This window comes from Phyllobates terribilis, unplaced genomic scaffold (genome assembly GCF_046119375.1).
Source record: "Phyllobates terribilis strain yellow unplaced genomic scaffold, ASM4611937v1 Scaffold_8__6_contigs__length_399053987, whole genome shotgun sequence".
In the NCBI taxonomy this organism is placed as follows: domain Eukaryota; kingdom Metazoa; phylum Chordata; class Amphibia; order Anura; family Dendrobatidae; genus Phyllobates; species Phyllobates terribilis.
The window spans coordinates 66,924,932-66,938,780 of NW_027362768.1; positions in this window are offsets into that span (position 1 = coordinate 66,924,932).

Here is a 13,849-nt window from a genome sequence, read left to right on the forward strand (position 1 = left end):
AAACTTACAAACTCCTCATTACAAGACAGGAACATTAACTCAGTAAGCCACTGGAACATCTAAGGTGAAATGACATGTCAATTAGGGCAGTGTACATTGAATCGCTAATAGGTAAGGTCAAAAAGAAATCCATTGGTTTTATTATGTTATTCCTAATGCCAATCTATAAAGCGTATGATGACATCTTGTTCTTTATGAACACTTAAGACAGATTCTATATCTCACAATTGCACTATCTCAAGGATAAAATCAATGCAAATTTCCATTGGCTCAATAGGAAGAGTATTATTAAGTATATGAAAAATACATTCTGCGGATTCAAAACCATGAACACCTGTTGAAAACACAGGCGCATTAACCCGGTAAGCCACTGGAACATCACAGGATAAATATGATGTCAATTAGGGCAGTGTACATTGAATCGCTAATAAGCAAGTTAAAAATGAAATCCATTGATTTCACTGTGTTATTCTTAATGCCAATCTATACAATGTATGATGACATCTTGTTCTTTATGAACACTTAATACAGATTCAATATTTCACAATTGCACTATCTCAAGCCCAAAATCAATGCAAATTTCCACTGGCTCAAAAGTAAGCAAATGAAAAAGGCTCTCAGTGGATTCAAATTCATGAACGCCTCGATTCACAAAAAGCGCATTTACCCAGCAAGCCACTGGAACATCACTGGTTCAATCGGATGTCAATTAGGGCAGTGTACATTGAATCGCTATTAAGTAAGTTAAAAATGAAATTCATTGATTTCACTGTGTTATTCTTAATGCCAATCTATACAGCGTATGATGACATCTTGTTCTTTATGAACACTTAATACAGATTCTATATCTCACAATTGCACTATCTCAAGCACAAAATCAATGCAATTTTCCATTGGCTCAAAAGGAAGCTTATTAGTAAGTAACTGAAGAAGTCTTTCTGTGGAACCAAACTCATGTTTACGCGACAGGCGCATTAACACTGTAAGCCACAGGAACATCACTAGTTCAATGTGATGTCAATTAGGGCAGTGTACTTTGAATCGCTAATAAGTGAGTTACAAATGAAATTCATTGGTTTCACTGTGTTTTTCTTAATGCCAAACTATACAGCGTATGATGACATCTTGTTCTTTATGAACACTTAATACAGATTCTATATCTCAAAATTGCACTGTCTCAAACAAAAAATCAATGCAAATTTCCATTGGCTCAATAAGAAGCTTATTAGTAAGTAAATAAAAAACGCTCTCCATGGTTTCGAAATCATGAACACCTGTTTAAAAGACAGGAGCATTAACCCAGTAAACCACTGGAACATCACTGGTGCAATGTGATGTCAATTAGGGCAGTGTACATTGAATTGCTCATAACTAAATTAAAAATGAAATCCATTGGTATCACTGTGTTATTCTTAATGCCAATCTATACAGCGTATGATGACATCTTGTTCTTTATGAACACTTAATACAGATTCTATATCTCACAATTGCATTATCTCAAGCACAAAATCAATGCAATTTTCCATTGGCTCAAAAGGAAGCTTATTAGTAAGTAAATGAAGAAATCTTTCTGTGGATTCAAACTCATGTTTACGCGACAGGCGCATTAACACTGTAAGCCACAGGAACATCACTGGTGCAATTTGATGTCATTTAGGGCAGTGTACATTGAATCTCTAATAAGTAAGTTAAAAATGAAATCCATTGGTTTCACTGTGTTATTCTTAATGCCAATCTATACAGCGTATGATGACATCTTGTTCTTTATGAACACTTAATACAAATTCTATATCTCACAATTGCACTATCTCAAGCCCTAATCAATGCAATATTCCATTGGCTCAATAGGAAGTTTATTAGTAAGTAAATGAAAAAGTCTTCCTGTGGATTCAATCTCATAAGCGCCTATTTATACGACAGGTGCATTGACACAATAAGCCACTGGAACATCAGTGTTGCAATGCTATGTCAATTAGGGCAGTGTGCATTGAATCGCTAATAACTAAGTTAAAAATGAAATCCTTTGATTTCACTGTGTTATTCCGAAAGCCAATCTATACAGCGTATGATGGCATCTTGTTCCTTATGAACACTTAATACAGATTCTATATCTCACAATTGCACTATCTGAAGCCCAAAATCAATGCAAATCTCCATTGGCTCAATAGGAAGCTTATTAGTAAGTAAATGAAAAATGCTTTCCTCGGATGCAAAATCATGAACACCTGTTTACAATACAGGCGCATTAACCCAGTAAGCCACTGGAACATCACTGGTGCAATGTGGTGTCATTTATGGCAGTGTACATTGAATCGCTAATAAGTAAGTTAAAAATGAAATCCATTGATTTCACTGTGTTATTCCTAAAACCAATATATACAGCGTATGATGACATCTTATTCTTTATGAACACTAAAGACAGATTCTATATCTCACAATTGCACTATCTGAAGCACAAAATCAATGCAAATTTCCATAGGCTCAATAGTTAGCTTATTAGTATGTAAATTAAAAAGGCTCTCAGTAGATTCAAACTTACGAACTCCTCATTACAAGACAGGAACATTAACTCAGTAAGCCACTGGAATATCTAAGGTGAAATGACATGTCAATTAGGGCAGTGTACATTGAATCGCTAATAGGTAAGGTCAAAAAGAAATCCATTGGTTTTATTATGTTATTCCTAATGCCAATCTATAAAGCGTATGATGACATCTTGTTCTTTATGAACACTTAAGACAGATTCTATATCTCACAATTGCACTATCTCAAGGATAAAATCAATGCAAATTTCCATTGGCTCAATAGAAAGAGTATTATTAAGTATATGAAAAATACATTCTGCGGATTCAAAACCATGAACACCTGTTGAAAACACAGGCGCATTAACCCGGTAAGCCACTGGAACATCACAGGATAAATATGACGTCAATTAGGGCAGTGTACATTGAATCGCTAATAAGCAAGTTAAAAATGAAATCCATTGATTTCACTGTGTTATTCTTAATGCCAATCTATACAACGTATGATGACATCTTGTTCTTTATGAACACTTAATACAGATTCAATATTTCACAATTGCACTATCTCAAGCCCAAAATCAATGCAAATTTCCACTGGCTCAAAAGTAAGCATATGAAAAAGACTCTCAGTGGATTCAAACTCATGAACGCCTCGATTCACAAAAAGCGCATTTACCCAGCAAGCCACTGGAACATCACTGGTTCAATGTGATGTCAATTAGGGCAGTGTACATTGAATCGCTATTAAGTAAGTTAAAAATGAAATCCATTGATTTCACTGTGTTATTCTTAATGCCAATCTATACAGCGTATGATGACATCTTGTTCTTTATGAACACTTAATACAGATTCTATATCTCACAATTGCACTATCTCAAGCACAAAATCAATGCAATTTTCCATTGGCTCAAAAGGAAGCTTATTAGTAAGTAACTGAAGAAGTCTTTCTGTGGAACCAAACTCATGTTTACGCGACAGGCGCATTAACACTGTAAGCCACAGGAACATCACTAGTTCAATGTGATGTCAATTAGGGCAGTGTACTTTGAATCGCTAATAAGTAAGTTACAAATGAAATTCATTGGTTTCACTGTGTTTTTCTTAATGCCAAACTATACAGCGTATGATGACATCTTGTTCTTTATGAACACTTAATACAGATTCTATATCTCAAAATTGCACTGTCTCAAACAAAAAATCAATGCAAATTTCCATTGGCTCAATAAGAAGCTTATTAGTAAGTAAATAAAAAACGCTCTCCGTGGTTTCGAAATCATGAACACCTGTTTAAAAGACAGGAGCATTAACCCAGTAAACCACTGGAACATCACTGGTGCAATGTGATGTCAATTAGGGCAGTGTACATTGAATTGCTCATAACTAAATTAAAAATGAAATCCATTGGTATCACTGTGTTATTCTTAATGCCAATCTATACAGCGTATGATGACATCTTGTTCTTTATGAACACTTAATACAGATTCTATATCTCACAATTGCATTATCTCAAGCACAAAATCAATGCAATTTTCCATTGGCTCAAAAGGAAGCTTATTAGTAAGTAAATGAAGAAATCTTTCTGTGTATTCAAACTCATGTTTACGCGACAGGCGCATTAACACTGTAAGCCACAGGAACATCACTGGTGCAATTTGATGTCATTTAGGGCAGTGTACATTGAATCTCTAATAAGTAAGTTAAAAATGAAATCCATTGGTTTCACTGTGTTATTCTTAATGCCAATCTATACAGCGTTCGATGACATCTTGTTCTTTATGAACACTTAATACAGATTCTACATCTCACAATTGCACTATCTCAAGCCCTAATCAATGCAATATTCCATTGGCTCAATAGGAAGCTTATTAGTAAGTAAATTAAAAAGTCTTCCTGTGGATTCAATCTCATAAGCGCCTATTTATACGACAGGTGCATTGACACAATAAGCCACTGGAACATCAGTGTTGCAATGCTATGTCAATTAGGGCAGTGTACATTGAATCGCTAATAACTAAGTTAAAAATGAAATCCTTTGATTTCACTGTGTTATTCCGAAAGCCAATCTATACAGCGTATGATGGCATCTTGTTCCTTATGAACACTTAATACAGATTCTATAACTCACAATTGCACTATCTGAAGCCCAAAATCAATGCAAATTTCCATTGACTCAATAGGAAGCTTATTAGTAAGTAAATGAAAAATGCTTTTCTCGGATGCAAAATCATGAACACCTGTTTACAATACAGGCGCATTAACCCAGTAAGCCACTGGAACATCACTGGTGCAATGTGGTGTCATTTATGGCAGTGTACATTGAATCGCTAATAAGTAAGTTAAAAATGAAATCCATTGATTTCACTGTGTTATTCCTAAAGCCAATCTATACAGCGTATGATGACATCTTATTCTTTATGAATACTAAAGACAGATTCTATATCTCACAATTGCACTATCTCAAGCACAAAATCAATGCAAATTTCCATAGGCTCAATAGTTAGCTTATTAGTATGTAAATTAAAAAGGCTCTCAGTAGATTCAAACTTTCGAACTCCTCATTACAAGACAGGAACATTAACTCAGTAAGCCACTGGAACATCTAAGGTGAAACGACATTTCAATTAGGGCAGTGTACATTGAATCGCTGATAGGTAAGGTCAAAAAGAAATCCATTGGTTTTATTATGTTATTCCTAATGCCAATCTATAAAGCGTATGATGACATCTTGTTCTTTATGAACACTTAAGACAGATTCTATATCTCACAATTGCACTATCTCAAGGATAAAATCAATGCAAATTTCCATTGGCTCAATAGGAAGAGTATTATTAAGTATATGAAAAATACATTCTGCGGATTCAAAACCATGAACACCTGTTGAAAACACAGGCGCATTAACCCGGTAAGCCACTGGAACATCACAGGATAAATATGATGTCAATTAGGGCAGTGTACATTGAATCGCTAATAAGCAAGTTAAAAATGAAATCCATTGATTTCACTGTGTTATTCTTAATGCCAATCTATACAACGTTTGATGACATCTTGTTCTTTATGAACACTTAATACAGATTCAATATTTCACAATTGCACTATCTCAAGCCCAAAATCAATGCAAATTTCCACTGGCTCAAAAGTAAGCAAATAAAAAAAGGCTCTCAGTGGATTCAAACTCATGAACTCCTCGATTCACAAAAAGCGCATTTACCCAGCAAGCCACTGGAACATCACTGGTTCAATGTGATGTCAATTAGGGCAGTGTACATTGAATCGCTATTAAGTAAGTTAAAAATGAAATCCATTGATTTCACTGTGTTATTCTTAATGCCAATCTATACAGCGTATGATGACATCTTGTTCTTTATGAACACTTAATACAGATTCTATATCTCACAATTGCACTACCTCAAGCACAAAATCAATGCAATTTTCCATTGGCTCAAAAGGAAGCTTATTAGTAAGTAATTGAAGAAGTCTTTCTGTGGAACCAAACTCATGTTTACGCGACAGGCGCATTAACACTGTAAGCCACAGGAACATCACTAGTTCAATGTGATGTCAATTAGGGCAGTGTACTTTGAATCGCTAATAAGTAAGTTACAAATGAAATTCATTGGTTTCACTGTGTTTTTCTTAATGCCAAACTATACAGCGTATGATGACATCTTGTTCTTTATGAACACTTAATACAGATTCTATATCTCAAAATTGCACTGTCTCAAACAAAAAATCAATGCAAATTTCCATTGGCTCAATAAGAAGCTTATTAGTAAGTAAATAAAAAATACTCTCCGTGGTTTCGAAATCATGAACACCTGTTTTAAAGACAGGAGCATTAACCCAGTAAACCACTGGAACATCACTGGTGCAATATGATGTCAATTAGGGCAGTGTACATTGAATTGCTTATAACTAAATTAAAAATGAAATCCATTGGTATCACTGTGTTATTCTTAATGCCAATCTATACAGCGTATGATGACATCTTGTTCTTTATGAACACTTAATACAGATTCTATATCTCACAATTGCATTATCTCAAGCACAAAATCAATGCAATTTTCCATTGGCTCAAAAGGAAGCTTATTAGTAAGTAAATGAAGAAATCTTTCTGTGGATTCAAACTCATGTTTACGCGACAGGCGCATTAACACTGTAAGCCACAGGAACATCACTGGTGCAATTTGATGTCATTTAGGGCAGTGTACATTGAATCTCTAATAAGTAAGTTAAAAATGAAATCCATTGGTTTCACTGTGTTATTCTTAATGCCAATCTATACAGCGTATGATGACATCTTGTTCTTTATGAACACTTAAGACAGATTCTATATCTCACAATTGCACTATCTCAAGGATAAAATCAATGCAAATTTCCATTGGCTCAATAGGAAGAGTATTATTAAGTATATGAAAAATACATTCTGCGGATTCAAAACCATGAACATCTGTTGAAAACACAGGCGCATTAACCCGGTAAGCCACTGGAACATCACAGGATAAATATGATGTCAATTAGGGCAGTGTACATTGAATCGCTAATAAGCAAGTTAAAAATGAAATCCATTGATTTCACTGTGTTATTCTTAATGCCAATCTATACAACGTTTGATGACATCTTGTTCTTTATGAACACTTAATACAGATTCAATATTTCACAATTGCACTATCTCAAGCCCAAAATCAATGCAAATTTCCACTGGCTCAAAAGTAAGCAAATAAAAAAGGCTCTCAGTGGATTCAAACTCATGAACTCCTCGATTCACAAAAAGCGCATTTACCCAGCAAGCCACTGGAACATCACTGGTTCAATGTGATGTCAATTAGGGCAGTGTACATTGAATCGCTATTAAGTAAGTTAAAAATGAAATCCATTGATTTCACTGTGTTATTCTTAATGCCAATCTATACAGCGTATGATGACATCTTGTTCTTTATGAACACTTAATACAGATTCTATATCTCACAATTGCACTATCTCAAGCACAAAATCAATGCAATTTTCCATTGGCTCAAAAGGAAGCTTATTAGTAAGTAATTGAAGAAGTCTTTCTGTGGAACCAAACTCATGTTTACGCGACAGGCGCATTAACACTGTAAGCCACAGGAACATCACTAGTTCAATGTGATGTCAATTAGGGCAGTGTACTTTGAATCGCTAATAAGTAAGTTACAAATGAAATTCATTGGTTTCACTGTGTTTTTCTTAATGCCAAACTATACAGCGTATGATGACATCTTGTTCTTTATGAACACTTAATACAGATTCTATATCTCAAAATTGCACTGTCTCAAACAAAAAATCAATGCAAATTTCCATTGGCTCAATAAGAAGCTTATTAGTAAGTAAATAAAAAATGCTCTCCGTGGTTTCGAAATCATGAACACCTGTTTTAAAGACAGGAGCATTAACCCAGTAAACCACTGGAACATCACTGGTGCAATATGATGTCAATTAGGGCAGTGTACATTGAATTGCTCATAACTAAATTAAAAATGAAATCCATTGGTATCACTGTGTTATTCTTAATGCCAATCTATACAGCGTATGATGACATCTTGTTCTTTATGAACACTTAATACAGATTCTATATCTCACAATTGCATTATCTCAAGCACAAAATCAATGCAATTTTCCATTGGCTCAAAAGGAAGCTTATTAGTAAGTAAATGAAGAAATCTTTCTGTGGATTCAAACTCATGTTTACGCGACAGGCGCATTAACACTGTAAGCCACAGGAACATCACTGGTGCAATTTGATGTCATTTAGGGCAGTGTACATTGAATCTCTAATAAGTAAGTTAAAAATGAAATCCATTGGTTTCACTGTGTTATTCTTAATGCCAATCTATACAGCGTATGATGACATCTTGTTCTTTATGAACACTTAAGACAGATTCTATATCTCACAATTGCACTATCTCAAGGATAAAATCAATGCAAATTTCCATTGGCTCAATAGGAAGAGTATTATTAAGTATATGAAAAATACATTCTGCGGATTCAAAACCATGAACACCTGTTGAAAACACAGGCGCATTAACCCGGTAAGCCACTGGAACATCACAGGATAAATATGATGTCAATTAGGGAAGTGTACATTGAATCGCTAATAAGCAAGTTAAAAATGAAATCCATTGATTTCACTGTGTTATTCTTAATGCCAATCTATGCAACGTATGATGACATCTTGTTCTTTATGAACACTTAATACAGATTCAATATTTCACAATTGCACTATCTCAAGCCCAAAATCAATGCAAATTTCCACTGGCTCAAAAGTAAGCAAATAAAAAAGGCTCTCCATGGATTCAAACTCATGAACGCCTCGATTCACAAAAAGCACATTAACCCAGCAAGCCACTGGAACATCACTGGTTCAATGTGATGTCAATTAGGGCAGTGTACATTGAATCACTATTAAGTAAGTTAAAAATGAAATCCATTGGTTTCACTGTGTTATTCTTAATGCCAATCTATACAGCGTATGATGACATCTTGTTCTTTATGAACACTTAATACAGATTCTATATCAAACAATTGCATTATCTCAAGCACAAAATCAATGCAATTTTCCATTGGCTCAAAAGGAAGCTTTTTAGTAAGTAAATGAAGAAATCTTTCTGTGGATTCAAACTCATGTTTACGCGACAGGCGCATTAACACTGTAAGCCACAGGAACATCACTGGTGCAATTTGATGTAATTTAGGGCAGTGTACATTGAATCTCTAATAAGTAAGTTAAAAATGAAATCCATTGGTTTCACTGTGTTATTCTTAATGCCAATCTATACAGCGTATGATGACATCTTGTTCTTTATGAACACTTAATACAGATTCTATATCTCACAATTGCACTATCTCAAGCCCTAATCAATGCAATATTCCAGTGGCTCAATAGGAAGCTTATTAGTAAGTAAATGAAAAAGTCTTCCTGTGGATTCAATCTCATAAACGCCTATTTATACGACAGGTGCATTGACACAATAAGCCACTGGAACATCAGTGTTGCAATGCTATGTCAATTAGGGTAGTGTACATTGAATCGCTAATAACTAAGTTAAAAATGAAATCCTTTGATTTCACTGTGTTATTCCGATAGCCAATCTATACAGCGTATGATGGCATCTTGTTCCTTATGAACACTTAATACAGATTCTATATCTCACAATTGAACTATCTGAAGCCCAAAATCAATGCAAATTTCCATTGGCTCAATAGGAAGCTTATTAGTAAGTAAATGAAAAATGCTTTCCTCGGATGCAAAATCATGAACACCTGTTTACAATACAGGCGCATTAACCCAGTAAGCCACTGGAACATCACTGGTGCAATGTGGTGTCATTTATGGCAGTGTACATTGAATCGCTAATAAGTAAGTTAAAAATGAAATCCATTGATTTCACTGTGTTATTCCTAAAGCCAATCTATACAGCGTATGATGACATCTTATTCTTTATGAACACTAAAAACAGATTCTATATCTCACAATTGCACTATCTCAAGCACAAAATCAATGCAAATTTCCATAGGCTCAATAGTTAGCTTATTAGTATGTAAATTAAAAAGGCTCTCAGTGGATTCAAACTTACGAACTCCTCATTACAAGACAGGAACATTAACTCAGTAAGCCACTGGAACATCTAAGGTGAAATGACATGTCAATTAGGGCAGTGTACATTGAATCGCTAATAGGTAAGGTCAAAAAGAAATCCATTGGTTTTATTATGTTATTCCTAATGCCAATCTATAAAGCGTATGATGACATCTTGTTCTTTATGAACACTTAAGACAGATTCTATATCTCACAATTGCACTATCTCAAGGATAAAATCAATGCAAATTTCCATTGGCTCAATAGGAAGAGTATTATTAAGTATATGAAAAATACATTCTGCGGATTCAAAACCATGAACACCTGTTGAAAACACAGGCGCATTAACCCGGTAAGCCACTGGAACATCACAGGATAAATATGATGTCAATTAGGGCAGTGTACATTGAATCGCTAATAAGCAAGTTAAAAATGAAATCCATTGATTTCACTGTGTTATTCTTAATGCCAATCTATACAACGTTTGATGACATCTTGTTCTTTATGAACACTTAATACAGATTCAATATTTCACAATTGCACTATCTCAAGCCCAAAATCAATGCAAATTTCCACTGGCTCAAAAGTAAGCAAATAAAAAAGGCTCTCAGTGGATTCAAACTCATGAACTCCTCGATTCACAAAAAGCGCATTTACCCAGCAAGCCACTGGAACATCACTGGTTCAATGTGATGTCAATTAGGGCAGTGTACATTGAATCGCTATTAAGTAAGTTAAAAATGAAATCCATTGATTTCACTGTGTTATTCTTAATGCCAATCTATACAGCGTATGATGACATCTTGTTCTTTATGAACACTTAATACAGATTCTATATCTCACAATTGCACTATCTCAAGCACAAAATCAATGCAATTTTCCATTGGCTCAAAAGGAAGCTTATTAGTAAGTAATTGAAGAAGTCTTTCTGTGGAACCAAACTCATGTTTACGCGACAGGCGCATTAACACTGTAAGCCACAGGAACATCACTGGTGCAATTTGATGTCATTTAGGGCAGTGTACATTGAATCTCTAATAAGTAAGTTAAAAATGAAATCCATTGGTTTCACTGTGTTATTCTTAATGCCAATCTATACAGCGTATGATGACATCTTGTTCTTTATGAACACTTAATACAGATTCTATATCTCACAATTGCATTATCTCAAGCACAAAATCAGTGCAATTTTCCATTGGCTCAAAAGGAAGCTTATTAGTAAGTAAATGAAGAAATCTTTCTGTGGATTCAAACTCATGTTTACGCGACAGGCGCATTAACACTGTAAGCCACAGGAACATCACTGGTGCAATTTGATGTCATTTAGGGCAGTGTACATTGAATCTCTAATAAGTAAGTTAAAAATGAAATCCATTGGTTTCACTGTGTTATTCTTAATGCCAATCTATACAGCGTATGATGACATCTTGTTCTTTATGAACACTTAATACAGATTCTATATCTCACAATTGCACTGTCTCAAACAAAAAATCAATGCAAATTTCCATTGGCTCAATAAGAAGCTTATTAGTAAGTAAATAAAAAACGCTCTCCGTGGTTTCGAAATCATGAACACCTGTTTTAAAGACAGGAGCATTAACCCAGTAAACCACTGGAACATCACTGGTGCAATATGATGTCAATTAGGGCAGTGTACATTGAATTGCTCATAACTAAATTAAAAATGAAATCCATTGGTATCACTGTGTTATTCTTAATGCCAATCTATACAGCGTATGATGACATCTTGCTCTTTATGAACACTTAATACAGATTCTATATCTCACAATTGCATTATCTCAAGCACAAAATCAATGCAATTTTCCATTGGCTCAAAAGGAAGCTTATTAGTAAGTAAATGAAGAAATCTTTCTGTGGATTCAAACTCATGTTTACGCGACAGGCGCATTAACACTGTAAGCCACAGGAACATCACTGGTGCAATTTGATGTCATTTAGGGCAGTGTACATTGAATCTCTAATAAGTAAGTTAAAAATGAAATCCATTGGTTTCACTGTGTTATTCTTAATGCCAATCTATACAGCGTATGATGACATCTTGTTCTTTATGAACACTTAATACAGATTCTATATCTCACAATTGCACTATCTCAAGCCCTAATCAATGCAATATTCCATTGGCTCAATAGGAAGCTTATTAGTAAGTAAATGAAAAAGTCTTCCTGTGGATTCAATCTCATAAACGCCTATTTATACGACAGGTGCATTGACACAATAAGCCACTGGAACATCAGTGTTGCAATGCTATGTCAATTAGGGCAGTGTACATTGAATCGCTAATAACTAAGTTAAAAATGAAATCCTTTGATTTCACTGTGTTATTCCGAAAGCCAATCTATACAGCGTATGATGGCATCTTGTTCCTTATGAACACTTAATACAGATTCTATATCTCACAATTGCACTATCTGAAGCCCAAAATCAATGCAAATTTCCATTGGCTCAATAGGAAGCTTATTAGTAAGTAAACGAAAAATGCTTTCCTCGGATGCAAAATCATGAACACCTGTTTACAATACAGGCACATTAACCCAGTAAGCCACTGGAACATCACTGGTGCAATGTGGTGTCTTTTATGGCAGTGTACATTGAATCGCTAATAAGTAAGTTAAAAATGAAATCCATTGATTTCATTGTGTTATTCCTAAAGCCAATCTATACAGCGTATGATGACATCTTATTCTTTATGAACACTAAAGACAGATTCTATATCTCACAATTGCACTATCTCAAGCACAAAATCAATGCAAATTTCCATAGGCTCAATAGTTAACTTATTAGTATGTAAATTAAAAAGGCTCTCAGTGGATTCAAACTTACGAACTCCTCATTACAAGACAGGAACATTAACTCAGTAAGCCACTGGAACATCTAAGGTGAAATGACATGTCAATTAGGGCAGTGTACATTGAATCGCTAATAGGTAAGGTCAAAAAGAAATCCATTGGTTTTATTATGTTATTCCTAATGCCAATCTATACAGCGTATGATGACATCTTGTTCTTTATGAACACTTAAGACAGATTCTATATCTCACAATTGCACTATCTCAAGGATAAAATCAATGCAAATTTCCATTGGCTCAATAGGAAGAGTATTATTAAGTATATGAAAAATACATTCTGCGGATTCAAAACCATGAACACCTGTTGAAAACACAGGCGCATTAACCCGGTAAGCCACTGGAACATCACAGGATAAATATGATGTCAATTAGGGCAGTGTACATTGAATCGCTAATAAGCAAGTTAAAAATGAAATCCATTGATTTCACTGTGTTATTCTTAATGCCAATCTATACAACGTTTGATGACATCTTGTTCTTTATGAACACTTAATACAGATTCAATATTTCACAATTGCACTATCTCAAGCCCAAAATCAATGCAAATTTCCACTGGCTCAAAAGTAAGCAAATAAAAAAGGCTCTCAGTGGATTCAAACTCATGAACTCCTCGATTCACAAAAAGCACATTTACCCAGCAAGCCACTGGAACATCACTGGTTCAATGTGATGTCAATTAGGGCAGTGTACATTGAATCGCTATTAAGTAAGTTAAAAATGAAATCCATTGATTTCACTGTGTTATTCTTAATGCCAATCTATACAGCGTATGATGACATCTTGTTCTTTATGAACACTTAAGACAGATTCTATATCTCACAATTGCACTATCTCAATCACAAAATCAATGCAATTTTCCATTGGCTC